The sequence below is a fragment of the Ochotona curzoniae genome, unplaced genomic scaffold (genome assembly GCF_017591425.1).
Source record: "Ochotona curzoniae isolate NIBS_2020 unplaced genomic scaffold, NIBS_Ocur_1.0 patch253, whole genome shotgun sequence".
Lineage (NCBI taxonomy): Eukaryota > Metazoa > Chordata > Mammalia > Lagomorpha > Ochotonidae > Ochotona > Ochotona curzoniae.
Window position 1 is genome coordinate 264,148 of NW_024466810.1, and position 21,963 is coordinate 286,110.

Sequence of the window (21,963 nt, forward strand, 5' to 3'; positions counted from 1 at the left end):
CAAGATTGACTTTCTTGAGTTTAGCCCCTGCCTCCCCAAACCATTCTGCTGTCACTCAGATCCCTATGCAGGGAAGGGCCTTCAGAGTCACTTAATTCCACAGTCCAGCAGGGGAGGAGCCCAGGCCTAAGTTCATGGCCAGCTTTCGACTTGTTGGCTGTGTGCCTCTATGCCAACCCCTTAACCTCTCCATACCCATTTCCTTGTGTATAAAATGAGACAGCAGGAACATACGTCATGGAGCCATAAAAGAGAAATAAATGTCCACATACCTTGCCTTCACCAATGCACAGAGCACTCAACCTTAGCTTCAGTGATGACTTTTCTGAAAAAGAAACAGCCCAGAGAAGCAGAGACTTAACCAAAGAGAGAAAGTCACGAACAGCAGAAGGTTAGATACAGGATAGCCAGACCCAAGCACTGTATATTTGTGGCTCTCTGCTACATCTGGACCACCCAGTTCCCTTCATAGTGTGCTTTATAATTATACATTCATTCAGCAAATATTTACTGCAAGCAAGCCTTCCCAGGGTCCTACTCAGAGCTTTAGGTCATAGAAATGAACATATGTCAAAATAGCAAATGGTCTGGTAGCTCTTCACCAAAATTATCAGAACAGGTGATGAAATTAGTTTCTTTGGGCCCTATTTCTGTATTCTCCAAATTTTCTCCAACAAATCTACATTAGTTTGATTTTTTAGGAGAAGAGATATTTCAACTGGAAATAAACATGTTTTCTGGAGTTATTGGAGGAAACACCAAAAGGTCACACAAATATACATATAACACACACTCTCACAATGATGAGACAGTAGGTCTTCCCAAGTCCCTGCAAACTGCATTCTATCCCTGCAATGATAAGAAAATGGACTTTTCATCAAAAACTGACTGTGGGGCCAACGATCCCATCGGTTCTTCACCTCCTCCTGTCCCATCACTCATCTGATAATGAAGCACCAGCAGTAATGAGCTAAGAGCAGGGTGAGCAGGGACCCCTTCAGGCTGTCAGAAGGCACGTTCTGTCCTGCTGCAATCTGCCTGGCCATGACCAACTCTTAGGGTCGCTTTTCATCTTGCAAGGTTTCCCGCCAGTTTGCAACTCTCTTTCTCCAGCAGCAGATAAGGGAGTGCTAGGCACCAAGCAGTGAGCCCTCGGGTGCTAAAGTGTGTGTTTTCTGGCTTCATTTTTGTAAAGAGAGACCTGGAGCCACAGAATATTAGGGAGATGATGGAATTCACCCAGCCACCACACTGCTAGTGTGGCTGAACCTCACCTTGCATGCACTGGGATGCCCATATGGGCACTGGCTCGTGTCCCCGCTGCTCTAATTCTCATCCAGCTCCCTGCTTGTGACCTGGGAAAGCAGTGGAGGATGACCCAAAGCCTTGGGACTCTGCATGCATATATGAGACCCAGAAGAAGATCCTGGCTCCTGGCTTAAGATCGACTCAGCTCCAACTGCTGCAGTCACTTGGGGAGTGAACCATTGGATAGAAGATTTTTTTCTCTCTGTTTTTCTCTACAAAATCTGCCTTTCCAACAAAAATAAATCTTTAAAATATTAAATTTATTGATTTTATTATTTTATGATACAGTTCCATAGATTCTGGGATTTTCCTTACCCCTTCCCCAGGTCCCACCCTCTCTCTAATTTCCCCTATATCATTACAATGGTATAGTTCTTCATAAAATTTTTTAAAAAAAAAGGAGAAACTTTTCTTAAAATGTTCAAGTAGAGTGTTAGATTGAAAACAGAAAAGTAGTGGGCTGGCTGGCAGTGGTAGGGAACAGTGTCTGCACTTCTGCATTGTGACATCAGAGGGAGTGGATGGCAGAGCCTCCAATGGGCTCAATAAATACAACCTTCCTTTGTGTACGTGTGTGCATGTGTGTATGGTATTTGGTTTGCAGAAAATATGCTAACTGCTTTGACCTCCTAAAACGCACACACACACACACACACACACACACACACTAGTGCCATACAAAAAGTTACATAAACATTCTTAAAAGATAAAAGTTTAGGATTTCTAAAGGCTCATAATTAACCCTTGAAATGTCTTCATGTTCATGTTTAAAAGCAAAGTCAGCAAGCTCAGGAAGATCCTGTTTGGGCTCTGCCTGAAGTCCCAGCTCATTGTGTCCCTGGTAGGATTAGACCATGAGACCTGGTTCTTTCCATGGCTCAAAGTGGGCAGTTGTGAAACTGTGAACAGTGAAAGGTTTTCATAGGTTGCATATCCCATGGGACTAAGAAATAGAGCTCTCCTGGGCACTTCTGCTGGTCTTCCCGATGAGCCTGGGGTAAGCTACCTTTCTGAGTCCACTTCCCCTAGCTGACAGGTGGATTATCCACACTCATTTCTGATGTGTGCACAGGTTCATGTGCCCTCCGTCAGGTCACACATTCTCAGGAAGGAATGTCCCCTCTTGCCCAGTGCAGCAGCTTGGCTGTGACGCAGGCATCTTCTTCCCCCCTTCTGAAGCAATAAGAATTAGCTCCTGGCATGATGCAATTTGGGACAGATTTTCAAGTCCCAACTGGAACAAACACTTTAAATACACATATAGCCAAGGGTTGATACAGGAGAAGTCTCTAAGGTAGACTGGGGCCCCTGCATCCCACAGAAAACTAATAATAGCTCAAACTCAGTCAAAAAGGCTGGCAATCCATGCAGTGTGCTCCCTGAGCTGTATGTGTGGAGGAGATCGTTTCAATATGAGCAAACACTGTTCTAAAAGTGAACAGAATGAAAATCATGCAGTATCTTCCAAAGTCAAATGAGTATTTTTTTTCCTTATCACCCCTATTCAGATTTTGAAAATTTACCAGAAATACCGCATTCCTCCCCTTTCCTCTCTTTCACTTCTTTGTACGATCTTCCTATCTGCATTTCTCCCACTGGCTGTTTCCTTTCTGCTTTTACTGCTTAATTTCTCAAATTTTCTCAATAAACTTCAATTTTAATACAGTTACACAAAATAAAGTCTCTAAAATCCTCTAGTCAGCTAATTTTTAAAAATTTATTTATTTTTACTGTAATGTCAAATATACAGAGAAGAGGAGGATCTTTTATCCATTGATTCACTCCCCAAGCAGCCGCAATGGCCGGAGCTGTGCTGATCTGAAGCCAGAAGGCCAGAACCTTCTCTAGGTCACCCATGAGGGTGCAGAGTCCCAAAGCTTTGGGACATTCTCGACTGCTTTCCCAGTCAGGCCACAAGCAGGGAGCTCGATGGGAAGCAGGACCACCAGGATTAGAACTGCTGCCCATATGGGATCCTGGTGCATGCAAGGCAAGACTTTTAACCGCTAGGCTACTCCACCAGGCTCTAGTCTGCTAGTTTCTTGCCTCTTAGCTAGCCTAACCTGAAATGGCTTTTGAAACAACAAAGAAAAACTGATCAGTTTCTAAAAGCATTCCAAGAATACAGGCCATGGAATTAACACTGGTAGTTGAGCAGAGAGTATACTAGCGAGAAGGCACATGTGTTTCCAGAAGAGAAGCAGCCAAGATGACAATGACATTGAACTTGGCAGTAGCGATAACCCTGCCATGTGGTTCAGCTACCAGACTGAGATTAATTGCTGTAATCAGTTTATTTAAGGCAACTGGGATATGGATGAATAATCAACATGGTTGAAAGAAAAGATCTAGGAGCTATGTTCACTGTGGATGTGGCCTCTCAGAGAATACTAAAAACAACTAAGAAGCACTGTGACCAGAGCAAAAGGGGAAAAGACTGTTGTTCCTCCACCCTAATGTAATCTGATACTGGATGGTAAAGGTGTTATCAAATAAACAAGTTTTTTCTTGCACTCCAAGCTCCCTGTTATTGAGAGCGTTCTTCCTACTGCTTAATGGATCACGTCAGGTATAGCTCTGGATATAAAGAGGGACAAGCCCTCTCTGTACACACAGTGGGCACAGGACCAAAGAGTAGATGCTGCTATGTAGCAGGTGTTCCGTTAGAATCCAGTACATTTATTCAGTGAAATGTCTAATGCCCACATAAAACAATCTCATGTTCTCCTTCAAGATTTTCCCCCTCAAACTCAGACGCTGAACATACCAGCCCTCTAGCTAGGAGCCTACAGCTGTGGGAAAAGCTGTCTGTGCATGTCTTTCCATTTGCCCAAGGACAATCACCACAGAAGGGTGCCCAGCCTTGAGGTCTGAAAACATTCCACACTGGCATTGCATGTGCTAGAACTGATCTTTAAGACCAAGAGAACATTTCGAAGACATGATGAAAACAAACGAACAAATGTTAAGAAGTGATTTCTTTGATTTTAGGGTTGGTCAAAACTGGTCAAAACGGGTTTCAGTAATTACAAAGTGAATCAAACCTTTTTTTCTCCAAGTCTTACAACATGTACAAGCTGGCATCTACCATTCCAAATACAAGGACATCAGATCCAGGCTACCCTTAGTAGAAAGATATGTAGGAAGGGGTCTCAGTGCTCAGAAAAATGACAGGGTCATAGGACTGTTTTTCTTCCCTGGACAGAGTTTGAAAAAGTGAGAACATACAAAGCTTCCCCTTTTTTGGACTCATAGCTACCTCCTTCGGCTGATATACTCCCTCTTTCATAAGTTCCAGTTTCATTTTTCCTGTTAGACAATCACAGTCTAGTCACGCTTACCCATGACAATACTGGATCTTCTTAATTAAAACTAGCGATTGCTGAATTTCTTTTACTGCCTACTTCTATTTTGTATGCAAGTGTTTGTGTTTCAAGATTTATTTATTTGAAAGGCAGAGTTAAAGAGAGAGAGAGAGAATGACAGAGAGATCTTCCTATCCATTGGACACATTATATTCAGAAGTTATGTGTAAGGCTATGGGAATCAACCTAAGTGTCTTTTGGCAGACAAATGGGTAAAGAAAACATTATATTATAGTGGAATACTTTTCAGCCTTACTAAGGAGGAAATCCTGCCATCTGTGATAACATGGATGAACCTGGAGGATTTTATAGTAAATGAAATATACCAGGTACAGAAAGATAAACAGTGTACAGCCTCATATGTGGAGTCGTAAAATATCAGTCTCACAGAATGAGTACAATGGTAGTTTCCAAGGGCTTGGGATGGAGGTGGGGAGATACTGGTCAAGAGTACAAAGTTTCAGTTAGAGTGATGAGTAAGTTCAGATCCACTGTACGTAATGGTAACTACAGCAAATAATAATTGGTAAGAAAGTACACCATATATAATGTGGTAGATGCTCATTATTTCCTTTTGTTAGGGTATGTCCAACAAATTAAAATCACATATGTGTGTATACACATACATATGTACATGTGTGTAATATACAATGTGGTGCTTTCATATGTAAACATTGTGAAATTTTTTTAAAAAAAGGTCTTTTAACATATCCACGAGGGTGTACGTGCTGCACTGACATTAATTATTATTACAAGCATTTAGTGTAACGGTGAAGGATGCCCACATCCCACACCAGGGTGTCAAGCTTTAAGCCCCAATCTCAGCTTCCTGCTACTAATGTGTACCCTGAGAGGCAGCAGGTCATGTCTCAAGTAGTTGAGTCCTTGCCATCTTTCTGGAATATTCAGATTGTGTTTGTAACTCCCAGCTTCAGTCTGCCCCAGCTCCAACTGTAGTGGGCACTTGGGGAATGGACCAGAGAATGGAAGATCTATATGTCTGTCCCTTTTTTATCTGTATTCCATATAAGCTAAATAACTAAAAATTAACATACAATAGAAGGTCACTAAAGGCCCTCTAAGTCCTTCAACATCCCTTGTCAAATAAATGTAGACCTACATCATTATTTGTAATGCCGTTATAATATTACATTAAGTGCACATGCCATGAAGTATTTAAACAATTTCTACTGACAGATAATGAATATTTATGATGCTTCCATTTATTTGTTACCACACACAATACCACAGCAAACTTCTTGGTACATATCTGAACATGTAACATCATCATTTTGTCCCCCACTCAGCAGTGTGGCCTATGATATGGATTTCATCAAGAAACAGCACCATGCTGTTTCTTAGTTTATTCCATAATGGTTGTTCCTCAAGACCTTAAGGAACACTCCTTAATACTTCCAGTATTAAGATGTACAGAACCTTTCCTAAATCTACAAACAAGTATGAAATAAGTGTACACACAGAACAACCAGCAATCCCTGGCCTTTCTGCTTCTCTTTTTATCTCAAGAACAGTGATGGGCAGTTCAATCTGTTAGCCTTTTGGCCTTTCATCTGAGAGCATGGAGCCTAATGGGTCTGCCTAAATCGACAAATAGAGTGCTGGGTGACTGCTAAGAATGTGACATAAAAAACAACCTTCAGTTCTGGTCACATCTTCAAAGACTCTACTATTAGGGTTGGGAGCTCAAGCACACTCATTTCCCCAAATTCCAGGCTCCTGATATCATTCTGTTTGTACTTTATGCCTTAAGTCCTCATGGCTCCATTCATAGCCCGAGTCAGTTTGAGAGGTGGGAACTCACACAGAACTCAGGGTGGCAGCAGGAGGCATGCTGGTATGGGTCCCCAGTGAGCACATGGTTCCCAACAGCCTGATGCCATGAAGTCTCCACAGCAAACTGGGTGTAGCGAAAGAATACTATGCTCATGGGTCCCTGCCAAGGAACTTCCAGCCTTAGCTCAGAAGTAATAAAATGCAAGGTGCATGCTAACTGGTGGCAAGGTGATAGCTGCACTGATTCCTCAGCTCAGAGCTGACTGATTGATGGGTGGGGCAAGGAGTGGTTCTCTGGACAGTGACCTATGGACTGTTCTTGGCCTGCAAGAGGGCAGCCCTTGGGGCAGCCTTTAGGATTCAGGTCTGCATAGATGTGGACTATAGAAAGATAGTGTACCCTAAACAATAACAACAACAGAAGCAACTTTTACCTTCCAAGCACCTGACACACACATATTCCTTGGATTTCAACCTTATTAAAACATTACTGAGAGAGTAAAAAACTGGGATTTACAGAAACCAGACTGTTTAATCAGGGTCACAGAATCACCATGGAATAGCATATAGATTTCTTAATGTTTTGAACTCCTTGCATACTGTACCTTTAACCTTTCCCCTATACTGCTTGCCTTTTCATGTCTCACAGAAGCCATCAAGTGTTTGCCACAAGCCAGGGTGGTCCAAACAGGTGGCAGGACTCCACATCTGTGAAGTGATTTGGAACTTTTCCAGTTGGACAGTCCCCAATCTAGAGTTTCCAAAGACCCTCATGAGCAGTGTAGGATGCCAGCAGTCCCTGCACCCTTGTTTTCAGAGTAGGAAATCACCCAACACAAGCCTCCTACCCCCACCACGCCATGGCCTCGTAGCTCCCCCTTCCTGGCTCGTTGAATGCCAGGGTGAGCTGGTGAGAAATAACCTCCCTCAGGGAGGATTCCTGAGTTTTCTGCCCTCCCAAATTCCTATCAGTGGACCATCTTAAGCCTGGGATCGAAGCCCCTTTAGGGTATGTCTGGAAATTTTCCCTAGAATGGACTCTTAAGTAAAGACAAAGAACTGAAGACTAGAAAGTTAGGGCTAGCCTTGTGGTACAACAAGCAATGCTGCTCCTTGTGACACCTACACCCTCTATCAAGAGCATCAATTTAAGTGCTGGCTACTCTGCTTCTGATCCAGCTTCCTGCTAATGAACCTGAGAAGGCAGCAAAAGATGTCACAAGTGTTTTGGCCCCAGCTACCCACAAAAAGGAGCAGGATGGAATTCCTGGCTCCTGGCTCCTGGCTTTGGCCTGGCTTAGCCCTGGCTATTGTGGCCATCTGCAGAGTGAATCCACAAATGAAAAAGACAAAAAATCTCTCTCTCTCTCTACCTCTCATAAAAAAACAAACAAATAATCCAAAAATATATTTTTTAAGAAAAAAGCAAGAAACGTTTCACGGCAGAATGGCAGAATAGGTCATCAGGAGGAATTTCAGGTTACAATTAAATGGTCTTCTCAAACCATAAACTGTTTTCAGAGTGCATAGAGGAACAATGACATTCAAAATTTTGGCAAACAGGGTTCTATTTTGGACAGTGGAGCTTTGATTTCCAGGGTAAGAAGCCAGCATGCTTTGAACAATCCAAATGAAGAGGGTGGGATGGAGTCTCAGATGATGGAGATACACCAGGCTCACACAGGAGAGGACTCTGCCCTTGCTGAGAGGAGGCTGCCTGTCTGCACTCATTTGGAGAACAAAATCACGCAGGAAAGCAAGGCTGCATGAGAACAGGAGTCCCTCTGTATCCACTGGGGCTAAAACAAGTACCTAAAATGGTGGCTGGTAAAAGACAGATGCCCATTAGTATCTGTTGAGTGAACGAAGCAGATCTTGTCTAGGTTTGATAAAAGAATGCATGGCATTCTCAGGAAGTACAGTGAATAACAGCACCAAGTATTTCCACAACAGTTAATCTACCATGAACAGTAATACCTGAAAGAAAACATACCATTCACCACAACAGCAATGAGTAAACTAAAAACAACACAAGCCTAGGTTCACCTTACAAATATTGCAACACTCACGGTACATGGCAAGTGAGACCTGGGAATCGGGTAACCGATGGCAGTGTCAGCACCTGCTGTAGTCTTAGCCACGCATACTCTTACGCTGAGCATTTCAAATGAGAACAAAGGGAAAATACAGCTTCAAGAAAGGAATCAGTTATTCAACAGTACTTCTAAAGGTCCGTGGAGGGACAGGACCATGGGGCAGTGAGTTCAGCATGGCACTAGGCACTGTTTTAAATCTAGGCTTTGGCTGATGCAGCTTCTGAGAATGGGCCAAGTGCCTGGACCCCTGCTACCATGTGGGTGACCCAGAACATTCTGGCTCCTGCCTTTGGCCTTGGCCAGCCCTGGCTTTTGCTGCCATTTGGGGATTAAACCTTTGGACAGAAGACACCTCTCCCCTAACCTTCTCTCTCTCTCTCTCTAACTCTGCCTTTCAAGCCAATAAATAAAAGATTTTTAAATGGTGCATGAATAACAGAATTTAAAAATGAGCTAATTTTGGAACAACAACAACAAAAAAGAATGCATGCCACAAGGAATCTTCAAAATGTTCATGGGAATGTGTATGATGCAACAACGATGCATGAGTCTCATATTTTTTTGTACAAAAATAAACTTATCTTTTATTTCCACTTTTTCTCATGAAGTTTTTGTCATCTCACAGGCACAAGCAAGATGTCTCATGTTTAAATGTCACCTCACTGCAGAGGGACCAATTCAACAAATCCAAAACCTGTTCCTTTTCTCTCACACCTGCACTTCTCCCAAATCTCTCCCGAGCACAGCCTCCCTGACAGTCCAAGACCAGCTTCCTGAGCCCAGGGCGCGTGTTCTTCCTCTGTGCTCCCAAATCTCTGTGCTTGTCCCTCCTACGTCCCCGACTCCCTCACAGCGAGGTGCTGTGTTCGTGCTATGCTTCAGTGCCCGCCATCGCATACTAGCCACACTAAGTCCTCAATATACAAATGTCCAAAAATTAAATCAATTAAGACATCATCACCTCCCTGATCAACCTAAACTTTCATACCCAAATAGTCAAGTTATCATTATTATTTCTTAAAGATTTACTTAATTTATTGGAAAATCAGATATACAGAAGAAAAGAGACAGAGAGGAAGATCTTCCATTCAATGATTCACTCCCCAAACGGCCGCAACAGCTGGAGCTGAACTAATCCGAAACCAGGAGCCAGGAGCTTCCTTTAGGTCTCCCACATGGGTGCAGGGTTCCAAAGTTTTGGGCTATCCTTGACTGCTTTCTCAGGCCACAGACAGGGAGCTGGATGGGAAGCAGGACTGCCGGGATTAGAACCGGCACCCATATGGGATTCAGGCTTGTTCAAGGTGAGGACTTTAACCACTACGCTACTGCGCCGGGCCCAGTCAAGCTACTATTTAATGCATGTAAAATATAACTTAGGCCCGACCGTCCTCTTCAGCCCCTACATGAAGGCTTTTGCTCATGCCTTCTTCCTTGGCATGAACTATTATACCAGCCTCCTGACATTGGTCTCCTGGCCTCTGAACTCTATTTCAATCCACCCTCTAGACCAGAGGTGGTAACCTAGTGGCCCCCAACCAAAATGCATTTTGGTCCTGAAAGTGTTCCAAAAATAATTTAAAATCAGAGTTAGGTTTCTACATTTGAAAATTGGAAAATTTCAATTTAGACTTTGTTTTTTTTAAGTTTCTTTAAAATAAAAGGGATTGACAAGAGACACATGAATCTCGAACCGGCCACATGACTGCTGTCAAACTTGGTTGGAACAAACAAAATCATGTAAGGCCCAGCACATATTCGCCTCTTTTCCAAGCTCTGTCTTCCTCCAGCCCTGAAGTGACCCAGAACACGAAGCAGGAAGGCATCATCCTGTCCTGACCTCTGACTCCGGTGCCTGGTCCTATACTGCACTGCTCCAGAGCATGAGCTGGGGTCAGTCTGCTTAGATGCAAATCCTCTCTAAATCTTCATATCCTCATCTATAACATGAGAGTAATACTCATTGATAGCTCATGGGTTATTACGAGAGGCAAATAAATACTAACCTGTCAAGTTCTTTGCTCAGGGCCTGAGGCAGAGGAAGGATTTAACAAGTAATACCAGGGTCACTGTCATTCCTGCCTTTCTCTCTCCGAAGAAATGCTGTTCTACTTCCACAGCCAGTTCAAACGCCGCCTTCTGTGTGAAGCCTTCCCCATGCCTCTGCCCAGCCCTAAGCAGAGTGAGTAATCCCTGCCATGAGCCAGGGTGTTCCCTTCATGTGCCACCCCTCGCCTCACTCCCAGCTCTACCACGTCCATATTCCGGGCACCCTTTCCCCACAAAGGCCCCATCATGCATCTTCGCACATCTAGGGACTCAGTGTTTCCTGAATTGCAAGACCAAGCTTGCAGGCAGAAACAGAGTTGAACGATTTTTTTCCCAGAGTTCCTTGACCCAGAGACTATCAGAGAACACCATTGTCCAGCTGAGAGCAGTCAATAAAACAGCAAGGGACCATGTTACGCTACTTATTATCTAACTTCTGCTTCTCTGAGCCTGTTTTCTCATTGGCTTTGGGTGGCCAGCACTGCCTCCACCTAACTGGAATACAGGAGAATCCAACAAGGGTAACCCATGTGGAAACATTTTGTAAACTACAAACCTTTCATTCTATCACAAGTTTCTGACACAACCTTTGATACCTATTTAATTATGAGAATTGGATGGTATAAAAATGAATTTCTTCAAGGACCTGGATTGGTGACATATAGTTATAAAGTACGGGTGTGGATGAACAGGGACTGCCTCCCGACAAATACCGACAACCCACGATGAGATATCTCCGACAAGGCTGGCCTGGGTTTGAACAACAGTGTTGTCATTGGAAGGACTCTGGGCAAGTTCTTAATCTTTCTTAGTCTCAACCTCTTCATCTATAAAATAATGACAATAAAACCTATCCCCAAAGGCTGACTGAAAGATGAAACGACACAACACACATATAAAACCTGAGTCTGTCTCTCGCCTGTCTGCAATTTGTGTAAACTCCATTAGTTACAATCAGTACACACTGGATACTAGAAAGGCAGAAACAGCAATGTGAGTCTTAATTTGGCATTAAGAAAATTGGAACAGGGCCCAGCACAGTAGCCTAGTGACTTAAGTCCATTCCTTGCATGAGCCAGGATCCCATATAGGCGCCGGTGGTGGCAGCCCTGCTTCCCATCCAGCTCTCTGCTTGTGGCCTGGGAAAGCAGTAGAGGACGGCCCAAAGCCTTGGGACCCTGCAGCCACATGGGAGACCCGGATGAAGCTTCTGGCTCCTAGCTTCAGATTGATTCAGCTCTGGCCGTTGCAGCCACTTGGGGAGTAAACCAGTGAATGGAAGATCTTTCTCTCTGTCTCTTTTCCTCTGCATATTTGACTTTCCAATAAAAATAAATAAATCTTTAAATAAAAAAAGAATATGGGGATAAAGATGGGTTATGTATTCCTTGGTTTGAGGCAGCAAGTCATAAAGTCTTCTACCAATGAAAGCCCTCCACAGCCCTTCTCCTCAGCTGTCCTTGCATCTCCATGGTCCTTTCTTGCCTGGTCATCCTACACCAACTTCCTGTTCTGATTCTTCTCTACCACCTTCAGATGTTCTAAAACTACCACAGCTCCCTTCTGTGGAAAGCTGCCCCATGATACCTTATTGTTTGTAGGATATGAACCACTACTCAGCCGACATACAAGGGCTTTTCTGGTCTGACCTTCCCTGCCTCTCCATCCTCTCCTCTCACCAGCCCTTCAAGCCCTGGTCCACACCTAACCACAGAGAACACTCTGTGCCTGAGCTCAAACCCGCACACCTCCATGTCTGGCTCTGATTCAACCCTCTTCGCCCTGGCCTAGTTGTCTTTGCCAGTCCTGATCTTGAAGACTCAGCTTGGACATCAGCTTCCCTAGAAAGACACGGCCTGCCCCAGTGTGGCCTGGGTATTCCCCCTGGGAACTTCTGCATCCTCTGAACAACCTGTCCTTCCATTCATAGAAGATGCATGTCCTGTCTGTCCCCTATTTCTATTATATAGGAAGACCCTGAGACGAGAGGGGGAAGCTTGGTCTGTCTCCCCAAACCTCCATCGATAACCATCCACGTCTAAACATAGTGCTTTATTATTTTTAATGCTTATTTTTCACATTTGAAACAGAGGCAGAGTGATGGGGAGAGAAGAGAGATAATCCAAATATCCCCAAAGATCCACAACAGCCAGGGCTGTGTTACACAGAAGCCAGGAGCTTCACCAAATCTCTCCTCTGAGTTGCAGGAACTTAAGTACTTGAACCGATTTTTGCTGCTCCCAGGGTGTGCATTAGCTGGAAGCTGGATTGAAAGTAGAGTAGCTGGGACTTAAACCAAGCACTCCTAACAGGATGTGGGCATCCCAAGGGGCACTTTAACTGGCTGCACCATAACACCCACCCCAGTACTTTATTATTAAAAGAAATATATTTATAAAGGAATGTGTGAAGATGGGTTGGTTATAATGTGAATATACTGTAAGTACATTAATCCATTCTATCACTCATCTCCTTCCTTATGGGAATTCCACTTTCACAGACAGAAATCAAAAAATAAACAATGTGGACAGTGAAGCCAGTTAGCATTGTTTGAAGCACGCATTCGTGCTTAGCAGAGTCTGAGTTGGATTTTGCCCCCACCACTTACTATCTGCAGGATTCAGGCATACTACATATGTTTCTGTGAAACATAATGAAGGTAGGCACACAATTTTATGAGAAGAGATAATGCGCACACAGCACAGTGCCTGACATGCAGCAAGTATTTAATAAACATTACAAATAGATGAAGGGGTAAAAAGTCCTCATTACCACCTAGTGGATCGATGAATCAGTGACTGAACGTCTATGAAGCCCGTGGGAAGGCAAATATCACCATGATTATCCAGACTCTAGTCTGGGCCTGGGCAGCTAGGGCATGCTCCCTCTGCAGAAGCGGGAGAGCAGGGCTCACGGGTGAGCAGCCCACCAATAAGAGGCTGTAAACCCTCAGGAAACCAAAGGTGTTCGTGCTGCAGGTGCTGGTCTTCCCACTACCCTTAGTGCTGGCATCTTTCACACTCAGTGGACTTTTAATAGACTCTGGAACATTCATTGCTTGCAGCCCATGCCTCAATTCCCCGCCTCCCAAGTGCTTTCTGGCCCTTCTGACTCACACCTATAGTTCTCCCTCGGGCCTCATTCAGGCCAGTTTTAAGTGCCTGCAACCTCCCACAGCTTCCACAGCTGGGTTTATCAGATTTTTTTTATCGTATGGCTTTTGAGCGTCCACATGAATGAACCACTGAGATTAATGAGACAAGAGTAGAGACAGCTCATGTGGAGGGTGGAACTCCCGATGCCATCACTCCTGGGAGCCCCTGAGCCACACTGCCTGGGGAAGGATGAACTACAGATTTGGTGATGCTTTTGGAGCAGCACATTCAGGTAGGAAGGTCTGTAGCAGGGCTCATGGCTGCCTGACAGATACCCAGCCTCCCTGACCTTCTTCCACCTCTTTCAGATGGCACTCTCCAGAAATCACCCCCAGGCCATCAAAGCTTTGTGCCTTGGCGGCACCAGGTGTGAAGGTATGATCCAACTACATCTCCAGGGTCAGTGGACAGGGTGCATCATCTGACCTCTCTTTATCCCCCATTTAGTCACTTGCCCCAGGCTGAGAGTTCTACCATGAAATAGGAATTTCACTGATGCTAGTCCCTCAAGCCCATGACGGGATTTCCCAACCTTGAAATATCCATCACTTTTTACAAGTAGTTAGACGATATCATGATAATGATAATGAAGGGTATGACTTGCTGGGTGCTTAATATGTGCTGTTACTATAGCTCTTTTTTTTTTTAAGGGAATACTCTCAAGTTAGAGATGAGAAAATTAAGGCTCAAAAAGTAAGTATCAGGTCACAAGGTTAGGAAGTGGCAACAGGACTTGAATCTGGGTCTCCATGGCCAGAGGCAGAGCCACTGCTCTCTAGCCAACCCCCACCCCCACAGTGGACATCCCTCCAGAGAAACACTCCACACCTGTACCGCCCACTAGTTCCAGATGCAGTGATGGGGACCACCTGCTTGACACTCCTGGGAAGTTTCTGGTGTCTATGTTCACCACTCCAATAGCAATTCTAACATGTTACTTTAAAATGTGTAACACGGGCCCGGCGCGGTGGCGCAAGTGGTTAAAGGTCCTCCCCTTGCACGCCCGGGATCCCATATGGGCGCCGGTTCTAATCCCGGCAGCCCCGCTTCCCTTCCAGCTCCTTGCCTGTGGCCCAGGAAAGCAGTCGGGGACAGCCCAAAGCTTTGGGAACCTGCACCCGCGTGGGAGGCCTGGAAGAGGCTCCTGGCTTCGGATCGGCATAGTATCGGCCTATTGCGCTCACTTGGGGAGTGAATCATTGGACGGAGGATCTTCCTCTCTGTCTCTCCTCTCTGTATATCCGCCTTTCCAATAAAAAAAAATAATAATAAAAATAAATCTTTAAAAAAATGTGTAACACATGATTTGCAGAGAACAGCTACTACAGTGCACAGAACTCCGTGGGGGATGGCGTCACCACTGTCCCTCTAGTTCCTTCTTCCAACTAGATAAAGTGCTTCCCACTTCACAGTCAACCCTCAACATCCATGAGTTCAGCACTCAGGGATTCAACCAACTGTAGCTCAAAACTACTGAGGAAAATACACTGTGTCTGTACTGAACATGTCCAGATGTGGGCACGGCCATCATTCCCCCAGACAACATAGTCTAATAGCTCTGTCCACAACACTTATGTTGCATTAAGAATTACATGTGATCTGGAGATGGCCTAAAGCACCTGGGTCCCATGCACATGTTTTGTTGTTTTATGTAAAGGACTCCAACATCTGGGGTACTCTCAGACAACTGAATTATGTCTCTCACATTTTTTCCTTCATGTCAACTACAAACTTCATAGGTAGCCAATTCTAAAACTGCAGCACTTCTACACCTCCATCTCCCTATTTACTACTTTATTCCTCTCCTTAACTCTGACACCCTCCAATTCACTGTCTGCCCCCATGTGCTCGCTGCGACTGTCACCTGCCTCCCCCAGTTGAGTATGCACCCTGGGCCATGGGCATGCATTTATGATTTGTTTTCATTGCCACATTCCCTAAAGCAAGGGAAGGTTGGTGTGAGGTAGTCTTGGTTGAATGCTCAAAGTGCTTTGTTTCCAAGTCAGTCCTTCTAAAATTGCAAGTCCTCAGAGGCAGTAAAGAAATCTTAGGCAAGTGCATCTCCTGTGTGTCCACAATACTATAGGGAGTGCCAGGCATATAGAAGATATTTTAAAACCCATGTGCCTGGCTGCATAGCAAATGAAGCAAAACTGAGACTGGGTGCCATATGTTAAGGAGTGTGGATCTTTTCATCACTGTGAATGTCTCTGTGCTTTGGAGGATGTCACCCTGCATGGCAGGGAGTGCACTGGGGGGTGGAGGGTACACAGGTAGAAACAGGGTTCCCGTTACTCTGCTAGATTAACTGTCTGTGACATCCACATTCCTTGTCCAGTTACTTTCCTCTTCCCCTAGCCTTGGGAGCTCACTGGGTCCCTTCTGCATCTGTCACTCTGTTTGACGGATCACTACACTCAGTGGACTTGAGTATGTTCTACACATTATTGTTCCTGTCAGGACCACATGAGGATATGAATTCCCTAGACTACAGCAAGAGCAACTGCTCGAAGGGCACAGCAGCTTTGCCTGTTCAAACTAGGGTAACTGTGCAGTGCCTGCACTGCACACAGGTGTGCTGCGGGGGCATCTGGGACTCCATGGCTGTCTCACCCAGAGTCCAAACGGGTACGCACATGTGCACACATCGGAGTGCACACACATGTGCAGCAAGCTGGCTCTGCCTGATTTACCACTCCCCTGAGATGGGCTGGCTTCACAGGGGCAGGGGTGTCGAAATCCTGTGGGAGGGGCCTGCCTGGACTCTAGGTGCCAAGTCAGGGGATTAGTGAATTCCAGCTGCCCTCTCCCAAGTCAGGCCACGCATTGCAGTGGTTAGACAATGAAATCATCTCTTCTGGTTTTTGGTGCTTGCTATTTTTAACTATGTTGAATGTCCAGGAAGAACCTGTGGGGAAGGTAGCCAGAAGCAGCAAAGACCAATTTCCTGGCTCAGGAGCCCACAGCGCTGGGATAGCTTCCTGTTTGCCAAAGGAGGAGAGGGAGAGAGAGAGAGAGAGAGAGAGAGAGAGAGAGAGAGAGAGAGAGAGAGAGAGAGATGAGTGTGTTGCAGGAGGGCTCTTTTTCCCACAGAGTTTTAGGGTTTTGCAATACTTCAAGAGAGAAGAAAGCTTCAGCTTTGACCAGTCTTAGCTTTCTCAGCAATTATTTTTTCTGCTGGGACAGGAGGGAGAAGGGGGTAACCAGGAGTGAGCAAAAGGAGCAAGCGAGAGAACAGGATATACTTAAAATTTTCCCTGCCCATTAACCAGCCAAAAACTGGCCTCTTCATGGGTGTAGGAGGCCAGCGAGACTTTTCATACGTATTTATAGTGCTTGGCAGATTGGCAGAGCACAACTTTAACAATGTATTTTAAATGAAGCTAAGTGAAATGTATTTCCAGTCCATGGGAAAAGTGCCTTAATTTTTTAATTTTTTTTGACATAATGTGGTATAGAGAAGAGATGCCAGTGTACACTGGATAATCACAGTGTACAAAGTGGATGCATGTCTGGGTGGGAGTCAGATGACCTGGACAGGAATGGGACAGCCTTGAGAAGAGCCAGGCCCTCTCACTAGCCTGACTGGCCCAGATCTGGGAGCCCTGGCAGCAGAGTGCAGTCCTCAGATCCTATCAGCCCACTGCTCAAAATGTTTGCCACTGGCTTTTGGATGGCCTGATTTTCACTCTCTGCTAAAAGCTCTTCAAGGACCAGGGCTTATCAGAGGTCAAGTTGTCTCCAATCAGAATGCAGAGGTCATAGGCCCAAGCCCAGGGTTGGTGCAGTACATTAAGCCACTGTCCGCAACTCCAGTATCCCTTACTGGAGCACTAGTTAAGAGTCCTGGCTATTCTTTTTCCAATCTAGGTCCCTGCCAGTGTGCCTAAAAAGACAAAGGAAGATGGTCCAAGAAGGGAGATAGAGTTCCAGGCTTCTGGCATCGGCCTGGCCCGCCTTCACCATTACAACCATTTGGGGAGTGAATTAGTGGATGGAAGATCTCTTTCTCTACATATACCTCTCTCTCTCAGACATTCTGGCTTATAAACAAAGCCCATTGTTTCCTCTTTCCTCTGATTTTTCCTCACTATACTGTCAAGTGTCTGAAACCTAGAGTATATATTTTTGTTTTCTAAACAAAATGTGGGCCTAACTGAACTTCATTAACTATGTGAATGTTACCAGTAAAACTTTCTCATTGTTCTCACTGGGTCTTGACTTTCCACAGAACATGCCAAAAAATACATTTCCTAAACAGCTTCTCAGAGTCCCCAAGCTTTTATTTGCTGGTCCCTACTAACTGTTCATCGGTCTCACTTCCAGTTTTCCAAAGGTATCCATAGTAGTTCAACTTTTAAGCTTCTAATGCTACATTATTAGAGTTGTTTTCCTATGGATTTCTTTGTTTTCCTTTTTTTTTTTTTAAATGCTAAGTGATCCCACTGGCAGCCGCTCAAAACAGTTAGCTTCATGGCCATTTCCTATCTGGTTCAGAACCTGTATGTGGCAGCTTCCTTTCCCACCCCACACCCTCCTTCAACCCCACTGTCCCCTGTTATCATACAACAGGGTCCTAGGACTCTAGTTTGCCCTCTGGCCTTTACAATAACCTCTCTATATGGCTTCCCCTTGTCTGCATGTTTCTCCTTTAAAATACAACCTGGCTACTCATTCCCTTTAACGCTTTTCACAGTATTTTTTATTTTGACAACATTCTACATGTCATCATTTAGTGGCTTCATGCTTGTTTATTGACTCCTCTAGGGCAAAATACAAGATTTTGCCTGTTCTTTCTCTGTAGCTGTTAGAGCTTGAAATGGCATAGCCCTCATGTGCAGTCGGTGGCATACAGATACTGAAAGCATGATCATTAACAATGAAGTGATCTAACTGACCTTCAATTTGCAACAAATTCAACAATGACTGGACTTGCTGCATCGCATTCTATCGCATATGACATATGCCCATTGCAGGAAGGTGGGTACTGAAGGTTAGGAATAAAGACCAGGCTTGAGTCCATGGCTTGGCTAAAAGCCAGGAAGAAGGAGGCCAAGCACTCAGCTTGTCTTGCTGATGACTTATTCTTCAACTACTGACCTTTCTTGGTTTTTATTCTCATCTCTGCAAATTAGGGGTGAGATGACATGGTCCAGTAATCCTATGATGAAAGACTCTCTCTGCAGAGGTGCCATTTTAGTTTTGTAAATATGATACTCTAGGTGGAGTCCACCAGTAAGGTCATTCCTAAATAACGATAAAGATTCTGAGATGCTTGCTCATATTGCCTGAGTAAGCATTACACACCACAAAAGAAGCAGCAGCTTTGCTCTCCCTCTTCGCACACCTCCCGCATAGGTAAGTCAAGCAAAACCAAACCAAAGGAAGGAAAGGAGGGAGGGAGGCAGAGAGGGAGGAAGGAAAAAAGAAGAATCGAACGAGGGAGCAAGAGAGGAAAGAGAGAAAGAGGGAGGGAGGCAGAGAAGGAGGAAGGAGAAAAAGAGGAAGCGAAGGAGGGAGCGAGGAAGGAAGAGAGGAAAGAGAGAAGGAGGGAGAAAGGGAGGAAGTACAGCCTAAGAATTCCAGGAAGGGTGCAGCCTTACCTCCCTTATTTGTAGGGAATAACAAATGAGAAGGCCTTTTCCTCAAATTTTGTTTTGCAGGCTAAGAATTTAAATCCCTTCCTCTACCTTCTTCCAGGACTCAGTTTTTTCTGGGCTATGTGCCATTTCTCTGCTCAATGTACAGAGCTGCATTTGTGACTTTGGACATTAGGGTTACTTTCAGAGACACTTCTGCAGGGCTGCAGGACCACAGCAAAAGGATGGGGCAAGATCACTGGAACAAACAGCACTGCTTCAAGTGCTTTGCAGGAGGAGGTCAAGAGGGGGTATGAACAGTCTCCAGCCTGCTTCCATTCTCCAGGAACTCCCAGGTTTGTCTTCTGGCAGCCAAGATTGTCCTTCGAGGTGTCAGGAACACAGCATTATGCCACAAATTTGGAGGGACATAGCTTGTACGGTCTTTGAACAACAATACTCTCTGGTTATAGTTGTAGAAGGAAGACCTACACTTTCAATTGTCTCATAAAACACCAGGTCCTCCACCCTGCTGTGTCTCACTCTGATGCCTCCAGCTCTTTACTCTGCTACTCTGGGTCTTACGAATCAGATAAAAATCCTGTACCTCCAAGAGCAGGGTCATGAACCAGGAAGGGATCTCCTCATCAGATTAAGCTGCAGGGTTAAACAAAATCCACCAAATTAAAGGAGAGGTGGCAGGTTCATCCATCTACAGTTAAACAGTTTCCTTGTGAAGGAAAACTCACCTCTGTACCTAAGGTACCCCGGCACAGAGTGTATGCCTTCCAATTGTTCAGCTCTGGCACTCTTCTTTCTTCCCTCTCAATGCGCCACCTGTGAGACAGCTGTGGACACGTGATAGCAAAATGAATTAAAACAGACTGGCCTGAGGATTTGAGAATTTGCTGAAACTCCAGGAATCCTCCTAGGGTAACATGAACCGGAGCAGAAAGTCCTCAGAGCAGAGGCTTTGCAACCAGGCAGACCAGGTTTAATTGGATTTCCAGGCACAGAGCTTTTAAAAGAGATAGATTCATCTATATATCTATCAGGAAGAGTGACAGAGAGATTTTTCTTCTGCTGGTTTATCCTCCAAAGGCCCACAATGGCCAGGGATGGGCCAGGCAGAAGCAAGGAGCCAGAAACTCCACCCGGATTTCCCATGAGGGTGTGAGGACTCAGCCATTTTCTATTACCTTCCTAGGCACATCAGCAGGAAGCCAGGCTGGAAGCAGAGCAGCTGGGACTTGAAGCAGAGATCCTATATTGGATGCATACAGCAGCTTAACCTGCCTGGCCACAATACCAGCTCCAAGATACAGGCCTTTTGAGTAAAGCTTTCAGCCTCCGTTTTTCCATCTGAAAAAAAATAGAAACATCATCTAATCTGTTGAGTTCTTAATAAATATGATGCAGTTAAGTCAGTTCCTTGGCACACAGACAACAAAGAAATGGTAAATTTAATCTATTAATATTGTTAGAGAAGTAAGGGGCAAGCTAACAAGAAAAACAGCATATTTCTGAAGCCTTTTCTTTAGCTTGAATCACCCACTGATTGGAAGGAACGTGTACAGGAGGATAATAGGAGTAAGCATAATAGGTGTAAGGCAAGGTAGTGAACAAGTCAACAGAAGGAAGCATTCCACATGAAACTGCAGCTTTGGGATCCACACACAAGGACTGAGGCTTTGAGCAAGAGTCGCTGCAGAGAAAGAATGAGCTGGGCTCCCCTCTAAGGCAGCAACTGTGTCCCTTAGGGTCCTAGGCAGATGTGGCATGGAAGGGAGGAGTGTTTCCTTTCTGCTTGGACATTCCTGTTCCTGCCAGGATCAGGTGAACCAGGACACCACTCCACCCCTGATTGCAGACTGAGAGCCAAAGCCTAGACTTAGAGACACAGAACATTCATGACCCTTAATGCTTGAACAAAACACAACCTGGAGTGTAGCACTTGAGCACTTGGGGACAAGGCAGGCTGACTGCAGCACTAGGTTTTCTGAAACCTTTTCAAGATGACAGTGAACCAGGGGTTGGTGTTACAGCACAGTGGGTTAAGCTGCTGCTTGTAATGCCTACACCTCACATTGGAGCTCTGATTCAAGTCCTAGTTGCTCCATTTCCAACCCAGCTCCCTGCTATTGTGGTCCAAGTACTTGAGATCCTGTCACTCATGTGGGAGATTGGGATTGCATTTCTACCTGGCCCAACCCTAGCCACTATGGCTATCGGGGGAGTGAATAAGCAGCTGACAGATCTCTCTCACTCACACTCTGTATTTCAAGTAAATAAATAAATATTTGAAAGAAAATAATAATAAAGATGAACTACATCAACTTACAAAAACAAGTAAGATACTTTTGCCGTGACACCTGCCAAGCAAAGATAGCTATGCCATTCAGAGGTGTGGAATGCAGCCAGACTGCAGCTGAAAGCTAGGATAAAGTGTACTCTCTAAATCACATACTGAACTGAGCCGCATTTCCTTTCCTAAGTCTTAAATCAATTCAAAGTAGATTTAAGTATAAAAATACTTAAAGACGTACCCACCTCGTAAGCCAGAAGAGAATCAATTTTATAAAACTGAGAATTAAGTGCTAATCAGGATTTTAAAATA